This window comes from Trachemys scripta, chromosome 1 (genome assembly GCF_013100865.1).
Source record: "Trachemys scripta elegans isolate TJP31775 chromosome 1, CAS_Tse_1.0, whole genome shotgun sequence".
NCBI lineage: Eukaryota > Metazoa > Chordata > Testudines > Emydidae > Trachemys > Trachemys scripta.
In genome coordinates this window covers 1,564,372-1,580,288 of record NC_048298.1, presented here as the reverse complement: position 1 = coordinate 1,580,288, position 15,917 = coordinate 1,564,372, and the positions used below count along the sequence as shown (strand labels likewise).

The 15,917-nt window shown below is 61.8% G+C and overlaps 1 protein-coding gene across 2 annotated transcripts in view; it reads left to right on the top strand.

Annotated features, from left to right (window-relative positions):
* The first annotated feature begins 302 nt into the window (after positions 1 to 302).
* The window catches only part of PRRT4 (proline rich transmembrane protein 4), a 39,020-nt gene continuing 23,405 nt past the window's right edge, over positions 303 to 15,917 (top strand). Inside the window, exons 1-2 of one of the 2 annotated variants that reach the window (XM_034763376.1) lie at positions 303 to 436; positions 10,016 to 10,087. The gene's annotated coding sequence lies outside the window, so the exon portion shown is untranslated. The remainder of the gene's footprint in view (positions 437 to 10,015; positions 10,088 to 15,917) is intronic. The other variant, XM_034763369.1, reaches the window with a different exon arrangement.

Genomic DNA, 15,917 nt, shown 5'->3' with positions numbered 1-15,917 from the left:
TGTGTGCGCGCACAGGGCTGTGCGGTGTGTGTGTGTGCGGTGTGTGTGTGCACAGGGTGGGGGGTGCAGTGTGTATGTGCGGTGTGTGTGCGCACAGGGCTGTGCGGTGTGTATGTGTGCACAGGGTGGGGGGGTGCGGTGTGTGTGCGCACAGGGCTGTGCGGNTGTGCACAGGGTGGGGGGGTGCAGTGTGCGGTGTGCGCGCACAGGGCTGTGCGGGGTGTGCGGGCGGGGCGAGTCGCGCCCCCAGCCCCGCGGGCGGAGCGGACGAGGCAGAGCGGGGCCGGGGCCGGGGCCGGGGCGCTCGCCAGCCAGACGCAGGCACCGGCGCGGAGCGGGCGGCGGCGGCGCGGGAGGCGGAGGCTGGGCTGCTCCTCGCCGGCTGCAGCCCGGGGTCGCTGCGCGCGGAGGGTCCGTCCCGGGGTCCCGGCACACGGTGAGCGCGCGCGGGGAGCGGGCGGGGGAACCGGGGGGCGATCGAGTGACCCCCAAGGGCGAGAGGGCGAGTCCTCCCCGGCACCTGCGGGGCAGGGGGCCGGCCGGGGCTCGGTGAACCCACAGCCCGTCCTCTCTATTTCCTGCACCTTCAAGACAGTCATTGCAAAAAGGGGGGGGGGGTGTGTGTGCGTGTGAGGGTGAGTGTGCACGCGAGTGTGTGTGTGTGCGCACAAGTGTGCGTGTGAGTGGAGCAGTGTGCGCACAAGCAAACGTCTGAGCGAGCGGATATGTGCGTGTAATACTAAGAGAGGCGCGAGGGACAGCAGCTGAGGGGGGGGAGGAGAGGGTGAGAAAACACACACACTCACAGTCACACACTCACAGCCACAGACACACAGTCGCACACACACAGTCACAGCCACAGACACACAGTCGCACACACACACACAGAATCACAGATGCGCTCACACATACACAGTCACACACACACACAATCCCACAGCCACAGAGACACAGTCAGACGCACACACAGAATCACAGATGCACTCACACACACACACACACACACAGCTGGGCACCTCAGGACTGTGGGGAGCCGAGGGGACTTTCTGCACAGGTCCAGCCTGGAGCCTTGGATGGCCTCAGAGCTCTGACCCGACCCCCATCCTCCATTCCAGGGGCCGGGTCCCCTTGGGCGGGGGCCAGGGCTGCCCCGGGGCCGCTGTTCCCAGGCCCGTCTCTTTGCCGTGGGTTTGGGTGCTCAGCGCGCTCCCAGCTGGCCAGTTCGGGGCGCTTGGAATCATCTCCCATGTCCCGTGTTTTTGGACCTCACCAGTGGCAGCGCTGCCCCGGGAGCTGAGCGGGGCCATGTTAGCTCCAGCCCTGGGGTCCCCCTTGATGTGGGGGGGAGCTAGAGGCTGTAAGGCAGGGGAGGGGAGCAGGGAAAGGGCTGGCCGGGCACAGCTCTCCAGACACACCTTGGGAAAGTGTGTCACTGTGTGTGTGTGTCGGGGGTAACACTGTGTAACAGTGTGTGTATGTGTGGGGTGACACTGTGCGTGGAGGGGTGATACTGTGCGTGGAGGGGTGACGTTCTGTGTGTGTGTGTGTGTGTGACACTTTGTGTGGGGAGGTGTGACACTGTGTGTGAGACGCTGTGTGCTGTCACCACCACTTTGTGACTGGGGGTGTTACACTATGGTGTGTGTGTGTTACAGGGGTGTGCTGTGTGTGTGGTTTTGGGGGGGTGTTACAGGGCGGGTGTGACGGGGGTGTGCTGTGTGTGGTTTGGTGTGTGTGTGTGTGTTACGGGGCGGGTGTGATGAGTGTTGTGTGTGTTACAGGGTGTGTGCTGTGTGTATGGTTTAGGGGGTGTGTGCGTGTGTGTTATGGGGCGGGTGTGACGGGGTGTGCTGTGTGTGTGTTTTTGGGGGGGTTACGTTGTGTGTGTGTTACAGGGTGTGTGCTGTGTGTGTGGTTTAGGGGCTGTGTGCGTGTGTGTTATGGGGCGGGTGTGACGGGGGTGTGCTGTGTGTGTGTGTTTTGGGGGGGGTGTTACGTTGTGTGTGTGTGTGTTACAGGATGTGTGCTGTGTGTGTGGATTAGGGGGTGTGTGTGTTACGGGGCGGGTGTGATGGGTGTTACATTGTGTATGTGTTACAGGGGGTGTGCTGTGTGTGTGGTTTGGGGGGGAGTGTGACGGGGCGGGTGTGACAGGGTGAGTGCTTGTGTGACAGCATGTGGAGGTGCGCGGCGTGGTGTGAGGCGCAGGGGAGGGGGTGTGGGTAATGCCCCCATGATGGGCAAAGCCTGGGCCGCGGGTGGCTCCAACCGGGACGTGCGGGGGGCTGAAGGGCAGGGGCTGGCCGAAGCTCCCGGCTCTTCCCCAGGTGCTGCTGGGCCCGGACACCGGCCCCGGAGCAGGGAGAAGCCGGGGCCCAGCGCCAGGCAGGAGAGGCCGCGGGCTGGGCCGGGGGGTGTATTAGTGGCGCTGGCCTGCACGCTGGTGAGGAGCCTACCCGGCTCTTTCGCGGCTTTCCGTCGGGGCATTGCCGTCACGACCACGGACCAGCTGATGGGCCTGTGGGGCTCGGGCGGGGTGGGGCCAGCCCCCTCCACGCTGCAGTTGGCGGGTGAGCCCCTGGGTGCCGGGTCCATTTGCTGTCGCTGCCCTGTCCCCCGCCGCTCCCTGGTGTGTGGGTCCCGTCTCTGGCTCGGCTGTGTCCCATGGGCTGGGCGTCCCGCTCGCTGGGCTCAGGCACTGGGGGGATTGTGCCCCCAATTCCCGCCTGGTTTGGGCTGCTGCTGCTGGGTCCGGTTGTGCAGGTTGCAGTGGGGGTGGCTCCAGGCAGGGATGTGGAGCGGTGCCTGGGTCTGATTTCTTGCACCCTGAGGCTGGTCCGTTGAGGCTTTAGGGACTGCTCCCCGAGCACCGCTGGGCTCAGATTTCCTGCTCCCCTGGCTGGGTGTGGACGCCGGCCGGAGCATCTCGGGGCCTGGCTGTTGGAGTCGATGCCAAAGGGCCGTGGCCTAGGGGTGTGGCCCTGACATCTTGCACATCTGCCCCAATCTCCAGCCCAACACAGCACCTGGGGCCAAAGGCGGGTGTGACGGGAACCTGTGCCCATATCTTCCAGGTGTGCCCCCCACTCCCCTGCTGCTCCTGCTTCTCCCTTTGAGCCCCTGCCCTCACTTGGTTTCCCAGCAGCCCCTGGGAGTCTCACCAGAGCACCTGACGCTGCTTCTCGCGGCCCTCCTGGCAGTGACTTCCCCCGTCCTCTGCATGGAGTCGCCAGGCCAGGGCGCGGGGGCGGCGGGCGGCCCGGGCTGGGCTAGTGTGGGAGCTCTGGAGCCTGAGGGTCTGTCTGTGTCCCGCAGCCTCAGTGAGGCGTCTCCCGTGCAGGTCACCCAGCTGAGCCCCCTGAACGTGGCCGGTTCCCGGGGCCGAGCCGTGGAATCAGGCCTAGGCACTGCCCTGGAAGGACCCGGCCACGCCGGCTGAGCTCACGGGGGGCCTGGGGTCCCCACAGCAGAGAGCGCTTTGTTCCGGTTTCTTTTTCCTGGACCTCTGGGGCCTTGTCTCCCGCTGAGGGGTCACCGGCATGCACGCCTGTCGCACGTCTGTTGCACGCCTGTCGCACACTCTGCCTGCGCACAATGGCGCATGGAGCACGCCGTGTAACTGGCAGCGTGTCAGAGGGGACCATCGATCGGGCCTTGGGGGATCTGGCCAGAGCAGACGGACCCTGCCCCCTGCCTCTGACCTACCGCGTCCCAACCAAGCATCTCCTCTGCTCTCCACTGTGTCCCCAGCGTCCTCCCCGCAAGGTGCCCTGCCCCAGCTGGGGAGCCGGGCAGTTTGCCGCGGCAAGCCCTGGGCTGACGGCGCCAGGTGCCAGAACCGAGTGGGCTGCTCACGTGCCGCAGGGCAGAGCTGGACCGACCCGGCCGGGCTGGCAGGACTAGTGTGCGGGCACAACTGCCAGGCCAGTCTCCCTGCCCATCGGATGCCACTCGCTGGCTGTAGCACAAGGAGGGGCAGGGATGGGGGGAGTCCCATAGGGCAGCTGAGAGGGGCTGGGGCTGGGGGGGTCCTGAGTGGCACAGGGAATGGCTGGTGTTTGGAGGGAATCTGTGGGTACGGGGGGGGTTGGGTTTGGGGTTCTCTGTGGAGCACTGGGGGGCTGGGTCTCCTCCCGCGCTGTCCAATGTCAAGACTCCAGTTCCTGCCCGTGGGCTCCCGTGACTCCGCGGCCCTACCCTGACTGTGCGGGGCAGCGTCTCGCAGGGCTGCGTCAGTGCCCGCGCCTCGCCCAGACGGGTTGCAGCCCAGCCTAGCGTCCCAGCAGGCTCTGTGCCCGGCGGGTCCCTGCGGCCAGCTGGGATGGCAGGCTAACTGTCCCCGCTGCACTGCACCCCGAGTCGCTGCCCACTGGGGGGACGGGCTGCGCTGGACCCTGTCATGTCCCATCTGTCCCCGCCGAGGCTCCGGGAGGCAGCTGTTGTCTGACGGCTCCTGATGGGACACCGCTGAGACAGGGCCTGTCACAAAGATTGGGGCTGCACCGCTGTGTGCTGATCCCGGCGGAGAGGAGAGCGGCAGCCCGGGCACGGTGCCAAGAGCGAACAGATCCCCCCGTGGGGCAGAGGCACCTGCAGACCCCCAGCCTGGCGGGCCCTAGACTTGGGAAAGCGAGGCAAACGGGCCCCTCGTGGCAGGTCTGCCCCCACCCCCCGGATGGGGTCACACATCGCATTGAGGGTTGAGCCCCTGGTACCGTTCATCTCGCTGCTGCTGGGTCTGGGGAGAGCCCGGCTCGGCTGGGCAGGGTCATGGGGGAGAGGTCTCTGCGGGCACCATCGCTCCGGGCAGGGGTCTGGAGCCGCCCGCTGGTGGCTGTTGCTGATTTCTCTTCCTCTGCGCCCCCTGGCTGCGGGGTCACTTGGGCACCAGCTCGGGCACGGCTGGGGTTGGAGGTCGGTTTTGGGGGACGGACAGCAGCCCCAAGGGGTCTGGTGCACCTGGCTCAGCCCTCGCTGGACGACACAGACACCAGAATGTGGAGACCCTAGACCTGCTGGGGCTGCAGCCCCCCCCGAGTGCTGGGGGCCCCTTTGCAAGGTCAGCCTGGCTTGCCCACCCCCTATACTCTGTCTGCAGAGGATGCCGGGGTGGAGGAGCCCACAGAGACCAGGCTGGATTCCACCCGGCAGTCGGCTCCAGGCAGGGACGGAGGCTCGGCTCCACGGAGCTCCAGTGAGACCCACCAGTTGGGGGCGGGTGCAGGGGGAGGTGTCACGGACTCACAGATCGTGCCCACTCGTGGCCCCGTGTGGTCCGTGGGGGGAACCCCCTTCAGTGCGACAGCCCTTCTCAGGGGTTCACTCTCTGTCGGGGTCAGGCCCCTCCACCTCCTGGAGCCGCACCTCTCTGAGCCTTAGCACGTCTGTCTCTGCCGTGGGCCCCCTCAGGGAGTCCACTCGCTCTGGATCCCCGGGGCCTCCACTCCCCACAGGGAATAATGCCCCCTGTTCTCTAGCCCTGAGTGACTCTCAGCCAGTGTAACACAGGAGGGTTTAGTGAGAGTTGAACACAGCACAGGAAACTCTCAGGGCCTCAGGCCTGGCCTCCCTCAGCCCAGCACATCCCAGTCTCTCTGCATCCAGGTGGGCTCTGCCTGCTTTTCCTTTTCAAGCTCCGGGGCCGGGCTGGCCGTCAGATCCCCTCCCCCGGAATACTCCAGCTAGGAATAATGGACTAGGACTCCGGTTCTATTTTGTTGGTTTTCGGACCTGGGGCCATGATTAAGAGGGACGGCCGGGGACATTCGGGACGGCCTGAACAGGGCTTAGACAAGGGACTGGCCCGGCCAAAACGGGGTGTATGGTCAGCCTACCTGCTGCGCTTTGCATCCATTTGCAGGGGCCAGCCCCCTTCTCCGGTGAAGCAGCTGCTGTCACTCCCTGGCTCCTCAGGGCCCTGCACCCCAGTGCCAGGGGGCTGGTTGCCTGGGGGCCAGGCTCTCTCGCCCGCCCGTGGCTGTGGGCACAGGCGCTCGAGGGAACAGCAGTGGGCAGCCATGTGTGTGAGGGTCACAGACCTGAGGGGCAGGGAGGCTGCATTCCTGCAGGCTGTCCTCCCTGCTGTCTGTGTGTGGGGAGGGCCAGGCCATGGGGCAGGATGGGGGGAGGGAGGCGGGCGGGTTCCCTGCTGCTGGAAGGGTCTCTCTGCTGCGGGAGTGACAGAGATGGGGAAAGGGGGGGTCACACTGGCCCCCTGCGGGGCCGTGGCTTCCTCATAGCTCCTGCCCTGGGTGAGGTCATATCACAGCCACCGTCTCCTCCCCAGCGCTCGCCAGCCTTCCCCTCGGGCACCGGAGCCCTGCTGCAGAGCCCGGGCACCGCCTCAGGGCAGGACGGGCAGTGGCTGCAGAGCCCGGGCAGGGAGCGCCGTCAGCGCGGGCTGTGTGCAGCGGGGTGGCCCTGCCGGTCCTAGGATCCGAGAGAGACAGGGTGGGGGAGCTGAGAGGCGGCTGGGAGCTGCAGGGAGCTGCTCTTCGGGTCTGGGCTGTTCTCGGCAGAAGGGGTGGGCGCTTCCCCAGGGCACTGCTCTCTCAGCCCGGGCTGGGGTTTGACCTGGAGTTGGTGGCGATGGGGAGGGGTCTATTGGGTCATGGGGACCCCTCCTTCCCTTTAATTGCCCCCTCCACACCCCTCCCCAAGCTGTGTGTAGGACTCTGTCATCATCTGACTCTAGCTGTGAAACGGAGCGGCTCTGGTTTGGATGCCTGGCGGCAGCCCAGCCCCCCACTGGCTTGGAGCCGCTTGGCAGAGCTGGGTGAATGCTGGGCTCAGGGTGATTTGTCTGTGGTGCATGGGGATGGGCAGCGCTTGTGGAGCTGCTAAGGAGGTGGCGGAGGGGCGCAGGAGACAGATCCTGGGGTGAGACCGAGGGCGGGGGATAGGCTGGGAGGCCTGGAGCTGGGGGCTAGTGACGCTTGCAGCTGTGTTTCTGTTGAAAGCTGAATTTTTTATGTTCTGTAACATCCGCCTGCATCGTCTGATCAGCCTGAAAATTGGTGGAGCAGCTCAGGGGCTGCCGAGGAGCTTGTGGTGCAAATTTAGGGTTGTTTGGTCAAGGAATTCCTACGATGCAGCCTCCACGAGTGAAAATCTCCAACTTGACTACAATGCTTTGTTGGTAGATTCATAGTGGTTAAGGCCAGAAGGAGCATTGGATCCCCTAGTCTGAGCTGCATGTCACAGGCCGTCCATTGCATCCTGGTAGCTCTGTGTAACGATGCTGGTTCTGGCGGGACCCAGCTGAGAGTGCCAGTTCAGCTCAAATTGCTAAAACAGGGCAGTTACAGCCCAAGGCTGGCATTTTCCACCTCTAAGGCACCAAACCAGACAGACTAGGAGGACTTCGGTCTCACCCCACTGGATAACCACAGTTCACACAAGCAATCTCCTTAGACACTCCAGTTTCCCAGTATTACCACCAGTGCCACTCGTATGGGGACAAATGGTTATGAAAACCAATACCCCAGTAAAAGAAAAAAGGTTCTCCTGATCCCAAAGGACCAAGCCCCAGACCCAGGTCAATGTACAAATCAGATCTTACCCACAAATCACTCTGTTGCCCATCCTTTAGAATCTAAAATCTAAAGGTTTATTCATAAAATGGAAAAGATAGAGATGAGAGTTAGAATTGGTTAAATGGAATCAATTACATACAGTGATGGCAAAGTTCTTGGTTCAGGCTTGCAGCAGCGATGGAATAAACTGCAGGTTCAAATCAAGTCTCTGGAATACATCTCCCGCTGGGATGGGTCCTCAGTCCTTTGTTCAAAGCTTCAGTTTGTAGCAAAGTTCCTCCAGAGGTAAGAAGCAGGATTGAAGACAAGATGGAGATCAGGCATCAGCCTTATATAGTCTTTTCCAGGTGTAAGAACACCTCTTTGTCCTTACTGTGGAAAATTACAGCAAAATGGAGTCTGGAGTCACATGGGCCAGTCCCTGCATACTTTGCTGAGTTGCAAGGCGTATCTGCCTTCTCTCAATGGGTCCATTGTATAGCTGATGGTCCTTAACGGGCCATCAAGCAGGCTAGGCAGAGCTGACACCAGCTTGTCTGGGAAGTTTCCCAGAAGCATAGCATAAGTTTGCCATACAGACAGTATAGAGCCAATATTCATAACTTCAACTACAAAACCGATACACACATATAGACAGCATAATTATAACCAGTAAACCATAACCTTGTCTTAGACACCTCATTTGACCCCTTTTATACAAGATTTGATGCCACTACAGGACTTTGGTTGCAACCATGTTCTGTATGGTCCCAGATTATATCAATAACGTCACACTCGGCGTTGAGCCTAACCCCTCATGTCGGGCTGACGCATCGTCCCGAAAGGCCCGGTTTGGATTTGAAGAGCTGAGGGGATGGAGAAACCACCTCTTCTGAACTTGTCTGGCTGCAGCTTCCAGCCGCTGGTTCTTGTTCTGCTGTTCTCCGCTAGCTTGCAGAGCCCGTTGGGGCTGTGTCTCTTCTCCCTGGGATGAGACTCACGCACCATGTCGTCAGCTCACCTCTCAGTCCCGTTTTGTATCGAGCTCTGTCGGTCTCACCTTGTCCTGCATTTTCTCCAGCCCACAACTCATTTTGGTGGCTCTTTTCTGCACCTGCACCCTTTGCAATTTTTTAACATTCTTTTAAAAATGTGCTGCTCCCCAGAACCGGACGCAGGATCCTGTATCGGCTTCACCAGGGCAGTGTAGAGAGATGAAATCCCCTGCCTGCTCTTCCTCACTGCTCCCGGGTGTGACGCAACAGGGAGCAGGGCGGATTGGACCTGGGAATGTTGCAGGGGGGGGTTACATTGGGGATGGGGGACTTCCCTTGAAGGAAGATCCCTGGGGCGGGAGGGGAGGTTGGGAGAAGGGGAGACTGGACAAAAGAGAGGAGGAGCTGGGGGGAGGAGGGAGAGAGCTGTGTCACGGAGTGTGGGTGGACACAAGGCCCTGCACCCCCGGCTTCCTGCGATTCACCATGACTCTCAGCCAGCCAGTAAAGCAGAAGGTCTATTTAGACGACAGGAACACAGTCCAAGACAGGTCTTGCAGGCACAGACAACAGGACCCCCCCTCCCCCCAGTTAGGTCCATCTTGGGGTCCCAGGGGCATCACAGACCCATTGGGGGTCAGAGCCCCATCTGCCTCCCAGCCCTTCCACCAGCCAGCTCTGAAACTCTCCCTTCAGCGACTCCTCCCACAGCCTTTGTTCAGTTTCCCGGGCAAAGGTGTCACCTGGCCTCTAACCCCTTCCTGGGTTCTCACGTTACATGCTCAGGTATCTTCCCTCAGCCAGTCTCCCATCCCCCCATGCAGACCATCGTAGCCACACTCCCCTGTCAGTATTCAAAGACCACATTAAGAACAGTCCCAGTTCGTCACATGCTGCTGGAGGGGTTTTGGTTTTTCAGTTTTGTGCTGGGTGGTGGAACGCAGGGAACCCCAAGCTGGGTCTAAGCTCCCTGCCCCCCAGAAGGGCTTGACTGAGGGGTCCGGGTTGTACCTACACGCTCTGCTGTAGACTGCGTTCCTATTGTCCAATAAACCTTCCATTTTACTGGCTGGCTGAGAGTCACGGTGGATCCCAGGAAGAGGGGTGCAGGGCCCTGACTCCCCCACACTCTATGACACCGGGTACATATGTCCACGAGCCACGTTAGCCCTTTTGGCCACAGCTTTGCTCTGGGGGCTTATGTTGAGTTGTTTGTCCCCTAAATCCTCTTCCGAGTCTCTGCTCTCCAGCACGCAGCCCCCCATGCTGTGGTGTGGCCGGCAGTCCTTGGTCCTAGATGCAGGCGTTTGCATTTGGCTGTATTAAAACCCGTTTTGTTTGAATGGGGCCAGCCTCTCAAGTGATCCAGACCGCTCTGTGTGACTGCCCCCTGGCTCGGGCCAGGCTTGGGGGTTTTACTGCAGTGTCAAGTTCCCATCGTTCCCCGGTGCCATGTCTGAATATTGGCCCCGTATGAGCACGTGTTGTTTTCTGGCTTTTCCCCAGGATTACAGACGTACTGAAGATGAACAGCAGTGCAGACCGAGCGTGACTCAGCGAGCAGAGTCCCCGTGAAACGTGTGTCTGTGTCTGACCGGAGCGAGGGATGTGTTTCGGGAGGGAGGGAGGGCTGGAGAGCCGGCAGCACACCCAGGACCTGCTGTGTCTCTGGGGGCTGGGAACACCATGTGTCTGTGCAGCCAGTAGGTCACCGACACACGCGGCTCCTGGCCGTGGCTCAGCTGTGCAGGTGGCTTCAGACCTGGGGAAACCCGGGGCCCCAGAATGGTTGAGATCAATGGGGGACTGAGGGGAGGGATGGCCGGGGGCAGTGCACTCAGACCCGGGCGGTTGGTCAGTAAATGGGGGGGGGACGGGGCAGCTCTGCCGGGCGAGAGAGGGTTATCCTTGCCTCAATTCCCACCCCTGTGTCGGGTGGGCACACAGCCCATGTTTGAATGGCTTGGCCCAGAGCCCAGCACGCCCCAGTGCCTCCCTTTAGCAATTGCCAGAACCCGCTGCCCCAGAGGACAGGGCAGGAACCATGCCCCCCACACACACTCCTGTAGCAATGCTGGGACAATCTACCCCAGGGCAGGCTCCTCCTAGGCACTGGGCTTCTGCCTCCCTCCCTCTCCACCGGGCACTGGGGTTTTCAGTGCTGTCCATGTGGTGCCTCGGGACGGCCTTGTTCTCTGTGAGTCCTGCCGAGCATCAGCCTCAGGGAGATCTTGTGGCAGGGAGTCCCGCAGGTCAATCGTGGGTTGGGTGCAAGAACATTTCCTACTCTCAATGGGCAATGGGGTGAGGACGCGCTGGGCCCAGGATCTGGCCGGCTGCCATGGGGTGGGGACGCGCTGGGCCCGTGGTTGGGCCGGCTGCCGTGGGGTGGGGACATGCTCGGCCCGTGGTCGGGCTGACTGCCGTGGGGTGGGGACATGCTCGGCCCGTGGTCGGGCCGACTGCCGTGGGGTGGGGACGCGCTGGGCCCAGGGTCTGGCCGGCTGCCGGGGGTGGGGACGCGCTGGGCCCAGGGTCTGGCCAGCTGCCGTGGGGTGGGGACTGTGACGGAGCAGGGAGCAGGGCAGATTTGACCTGGGAATGTTGCAGGGGGGTTGCAGTGGGGATGTGGGACTTCCCTTGAAGGAAGCTACCTGAGCTGTAACCTGAGCCAGGAACGGGGGTGGGGAGAATTAACACCTTCTGCCCGGGAGACTGAACAAAGGAGAGGAGCAGCGGGAGGGGCTGGGAGTTTAGTTTCGGTTGGGGCTGGGTGGTGCAACGCAGGGAACCCCAAGCTGGGGTCTAAGCTCCCTGAACCTCCCAGAGGGACCTAATTGAGGGGGTCTGGTCGTACCTACACGCTCTGCTTGAGACTGTGTTCCTGTCCTTAAATAAACCTTCTGCTTTACTGGCTGGTTGAGAGTCGCAGTGAATCTCGGGAAGAGGGGTGCAGGGCCCTAACTCCCCCACAATCCGCAACAACTGGTGGCAGCGGTGGGATCTACTGCACCCCGTGGACGGCGCTTCCTGCAGTAAGTGACTGGGGAGCAGTAAAACGAAGGGGGATTGACGGGGACCAGGCGTGCTGAAGAGTGAGAGAGAGACGGTTATTACCCCTGGGAGTGTGTGACCAGCGAGAAGGACTTTTGCAGTAACAGGGTCCCCCGGGGGGATCGCAGCGAGTGGTCCCAGGGGCGGAGGAGTCTGCAGCTCGACCCTGGCAGAGAGGTGGTGACCTCGAGAAGGGCTGGCACACTAGGGGTCCCCCTGGGAACTGTGGGGAGCTGTGAGCACACAGGCCGGTGAGTGGCCAGCAGGAAGATGTATGCCAAGCGGCTTAAGAGCGACCTGGTGGAGCTGTGCAAGCAGAGGCGGCTGCGCATTGGGAGGCTCACCAAAGAACAGCTCATTGCCCAGCTGGAGGCGGAAGATCGCGCGAATGAACTGATCCCTGTGTCTCAGGGAAGCAGCCTGGCAAATGCAGCGCAGGCACCAGTGTCTGTCCCAGCTGGGAGTGGTCAGCCGGCTGCTGAGGGCTTCCCGAGACCCCTCCTTCCTATGCCTAGGGGAAGGGTGGGGAGGAGCCCAGCAAATACCGAAGGCGCCGTGACCCCCCCGGCCAGCAGGGGACCCTCCCGGCGAAGCTCGCCGGCCAGCAGAGGATCCTCCCGGCGACGTTCGGCATCCGGGGAGCGGAATTGGCTGGAATGGGAGAAAGAGCTAAAACTGAGAGAGCTGGAGGATCGTGAACAACAGAGACAGCATGAAGAGAGACAGCGTCAGCATGAACGGGAGGAGAAAGAGAGACAGCATCAGCGTGAACGGGAGGAGAAAGAGAGACAGAGACAGGAGAATGAGAGACAGCGTCAGCATGACCTGGAACTGGCGAGATTGAAGGGCAGCGAACCCCCGGCTGCGGTGAGTGAGGGGGGACCCAGGACTGCACGGAGCTTTGATAAGTGCATCATGGCCCCATACAAGGAGGGGGAGGACATGGATGACTTCCTGGAGGCCTTTGAGACGGCCTGCGAGCTGCACCGGGTTGATCCCGCGGACAGACTCCGGGTCCTTACCCCCTTACTGGACCCCAAAGCCGTGGCATTGTACCGCCAACTGGGAGAGGCAGAGAAAGGGGACTACGAACTATTCAAAAAGGCCCTGCTACGTGAGTTTGGGCTGACTCCTGAGATGTACCGGGAAAGGTTCCGGAGTCAAGATAAAACCCCTGAGATCTCATATCTGCAACTAGCCGTCCGCATGGAAAGATACGCCAGCAAGTGGGCTGGTGGGGCCCAGACGAAGGAGGACCTGATTAAACTGCTGGTACTGGAGCAACTGTATGAGCGGTGCCCATCCGACCTGAGGCTGTGGTTGGTGGACAGAAAGCCAGAGAACCCGCGACACGCCGGGCAGCTGGCTGATGAGTTTGTAAAGAGCCGGTCAGGGGGTGGCAGGGAGGAGCCCCAAAGGAACAGGCCCGCCGCGATGCAGAGAGAGAGTCACCCTGGGACCTCCCAAAGGGGGAATATGGGGAATCCCCTCCCACGGGGAATGCCCAGCGTCAGGGACAACCGACCGGCTCGAGGGGACCCACAGGACATGAGCTGCTATTACTGCGGCCGAAGAGGCCACGTTCGGGCCCAGTGCCCCAAGCTCAAGGACAGACTGAGCAGACCGAACCCGCACCGGGTTAACTTGGTAGAGGCCCAGACGGACGAGGGGCAGGCTTCTCACGCAAGAGGGGCTGGCAGCTTATCAACTGCTCAAGAGAGAGAAGGGCCCCAGGCCAGCTCCTCTAGGGGGCTGGATGCCCCAGACTCAGGGTTTTTGGTTTATACGGTGGGCGCGGGGCTGTCCCTCCGGAGAGAGTACCTTGTTCCCCTGGAGGTGGATGGGAGGAAGGTCAATGGATACTGGGATACGGGCGCAGAGGTGACGCTGGCCCGGCCCGAGGTGGTGGCCCCAGATCAGGTGGTGCCCAACACCTACCTGACCCTGACGGGGGTGGGCGGAACACCAGTCAAAGTGCCCGTGGCAAGGGTACACCTGAAGTGGGGGGCCAAGGAGGGCCCCAAGGATGTGGGGGTACACCCGTATTTGCCCACTGAGGTATTGATGGGGGGGGACCTGGAGAACTGGCCAAGCAACCCCCAAAAGGCACTGGTTGTGACCCGCAGTCAGAGCCGGCGAGGGGCACTGCGCCCTGGCCTTGGGGGGGGTGCCTTGCCTGAGGCGCAGGACCCTAACCTGGTGGGGAGGGAACGCCCAGGGACACGGCTCAGGGAGGCTGCAGCTTCAGACCCAGCGGGCGAGAAAGAGCAGGTGGCCATCCCTGTCCCAGCTGCTGAGTTCCAGGCCGAGTTGCAGAGAGATCCCTCCTTGCGGAAGATAAGGGACCTGGCCGACCTCAATGCGGTACAGACCATGGGACGAGGTGGCCGGAAAAGGTTCCTGTGGGAGAAGGGGTTCCTGTACCGAGAATGGGCTCCCCCAGGGAAAATGGAGTCAGGGGGGATCAGGAGGCAGCTGGTGGTACCCCAGAAGTATCGCCGCCAGCTGCTGTGCCGGGCCCATGACATTCCCCTCTCAGGGCACCAGGGAACCTGGCGTACCCAGCAGAGGCTGCTACGGAGCTTTTACTGGCCTGGGGTCTTTGTTACTGTCCGACAGTACTGCGGATCCTGTGACCCCTGTCAGAGGGGGAGGAAGGCCTGGGACAAGGGGAAAACAGCTTTAGGACCCTTGCCCAGCAATAAGGATCCTTTCCAGAGGGTGGCCAAGGTTAAAAGGGCGGCTCTAAACCAAGAGAGCCCAAAGCACAGACCTCCAGACTGGAGCGCTGGGAGAAGACCACAGCCCAGTTGGAACCCCAGAGGTATGGGGGTGGGAAAAGGGCACAGGCCGCATAAACCTTCCCACATGCGAACTGCGAGTGCCATCAAGCACCCCGACCTAAGGGGGGGCGTGAAACTGAAGGGGCCTGGTGTAATTCCCACCAAGGAACTGGAGGGATGCGGGGGCATCCATGGGAACGGGGGTAGGTTCGAACTTCCCCAGGTCACTGGCTAAAGTGACCCCGCTCAGTTCGGTCTCGAAGGGGGGAGAGATGTGACGAACTGGGACTGTTCTTGCTGGGGTGTGGGAATGCTGACAGGGGAGTGTGACTAGGATGGTCTGCATCGGAGGATGGGAGTCGGCCCGAGGGAACATACCTGAGCTTGTAACATGAGAACCCAGGAGGGGGTTGGAGGTCAGGTGACTCCGGGGCCCGGGAAACTGAACAAAGGCTGTGGGAGGGGTCGCTGAAGGCAGAGTGCTGGAAGCAGGCTGGAGAGATGGCTGGGAGGCAGAGATGGCTCTGACCCCCCAAAGGGGGGTGGGCTGGCATGCCCTGGGACCCCAAGCTGGACCTAACTGAGGGGGGCCCTGTTGTCTGTGCCTGCAAGACCTGTCTTGGACTGTATTCCTGTCATCCAAATAAACCTTCTGCTTTACTGGCTGGCTGAGAGTCATGGTGAATCGCAGGAAGCCGGGGGTGCAGGGCCCTGAGTCCCCCAATACTCCGTGACAACTGGTGGCAGCGGCGGGATCTACTGCACCCCGTGGACGGCGCTTCCTGCAGTAAGTGACTGGGGAGCAGTAAAACGAAGGGGGATTGACGGGGACCAGGCGTGCTGAAGAGTGAGAGAGAGACGGTTATTACCCCTGGGAGTGTGTGACCAGCGAGAAGGACTTTTGCAGTAACAGGGTCCCCCGGGGGGATCGCAGCGAGTGGTCCCAGGGGCGGAGGAGTCTGCAGCTCGACCCTGGCAGAGAGGTGGTGACCTCGAGAAGGGCTGGCACACTAGGGGTCCCCCTGGGAACTGTGGGGAGCTGTGAGCACACAGGCCGGTGAGTGGCCAGCAGGAAGATGTATGCCAAGCGGCTTAAGAGCGACCTGGTGGAGCTGTGCAAGCAGAGGCGGCTGCGCATTGGGAGGCTCACCAAAGAACAGCTCATTGCCCAGCTGGAGGCGGAAGATCGCGCGAATGAACTGATCCCTGTGTCTCAGGGAAGCAGCCTGGCAAATGCAGCGCAGGCACCAGTGTCTGTCCCAGCTGGGAGTGGTCAGCCGGCTGCTGAGGGCTTCCCGAGACCCCTCCTTCCTATGCCTAGGGGAAGGGTGGGGAGGAGCCCAGCAAATACCGAAGGCGCCGTGACCCCCCCGGCCAGCAGGGGACCCTCCCGGCGAAGCTCGCCGGCCAGCAGAGGATCCTCCCGGCGACGTTCGGCATCCGGGGAGCGGAATTGGCTGGAATGGGAGAAAGAGCTAAAACTGAGAGAGCTGGAGGATCGTGAACAACAGAGACAGCATGAAGAGAGACAGCGTCAGCATGAACGGGAGGAGAAAGAGAGACAGCATCAG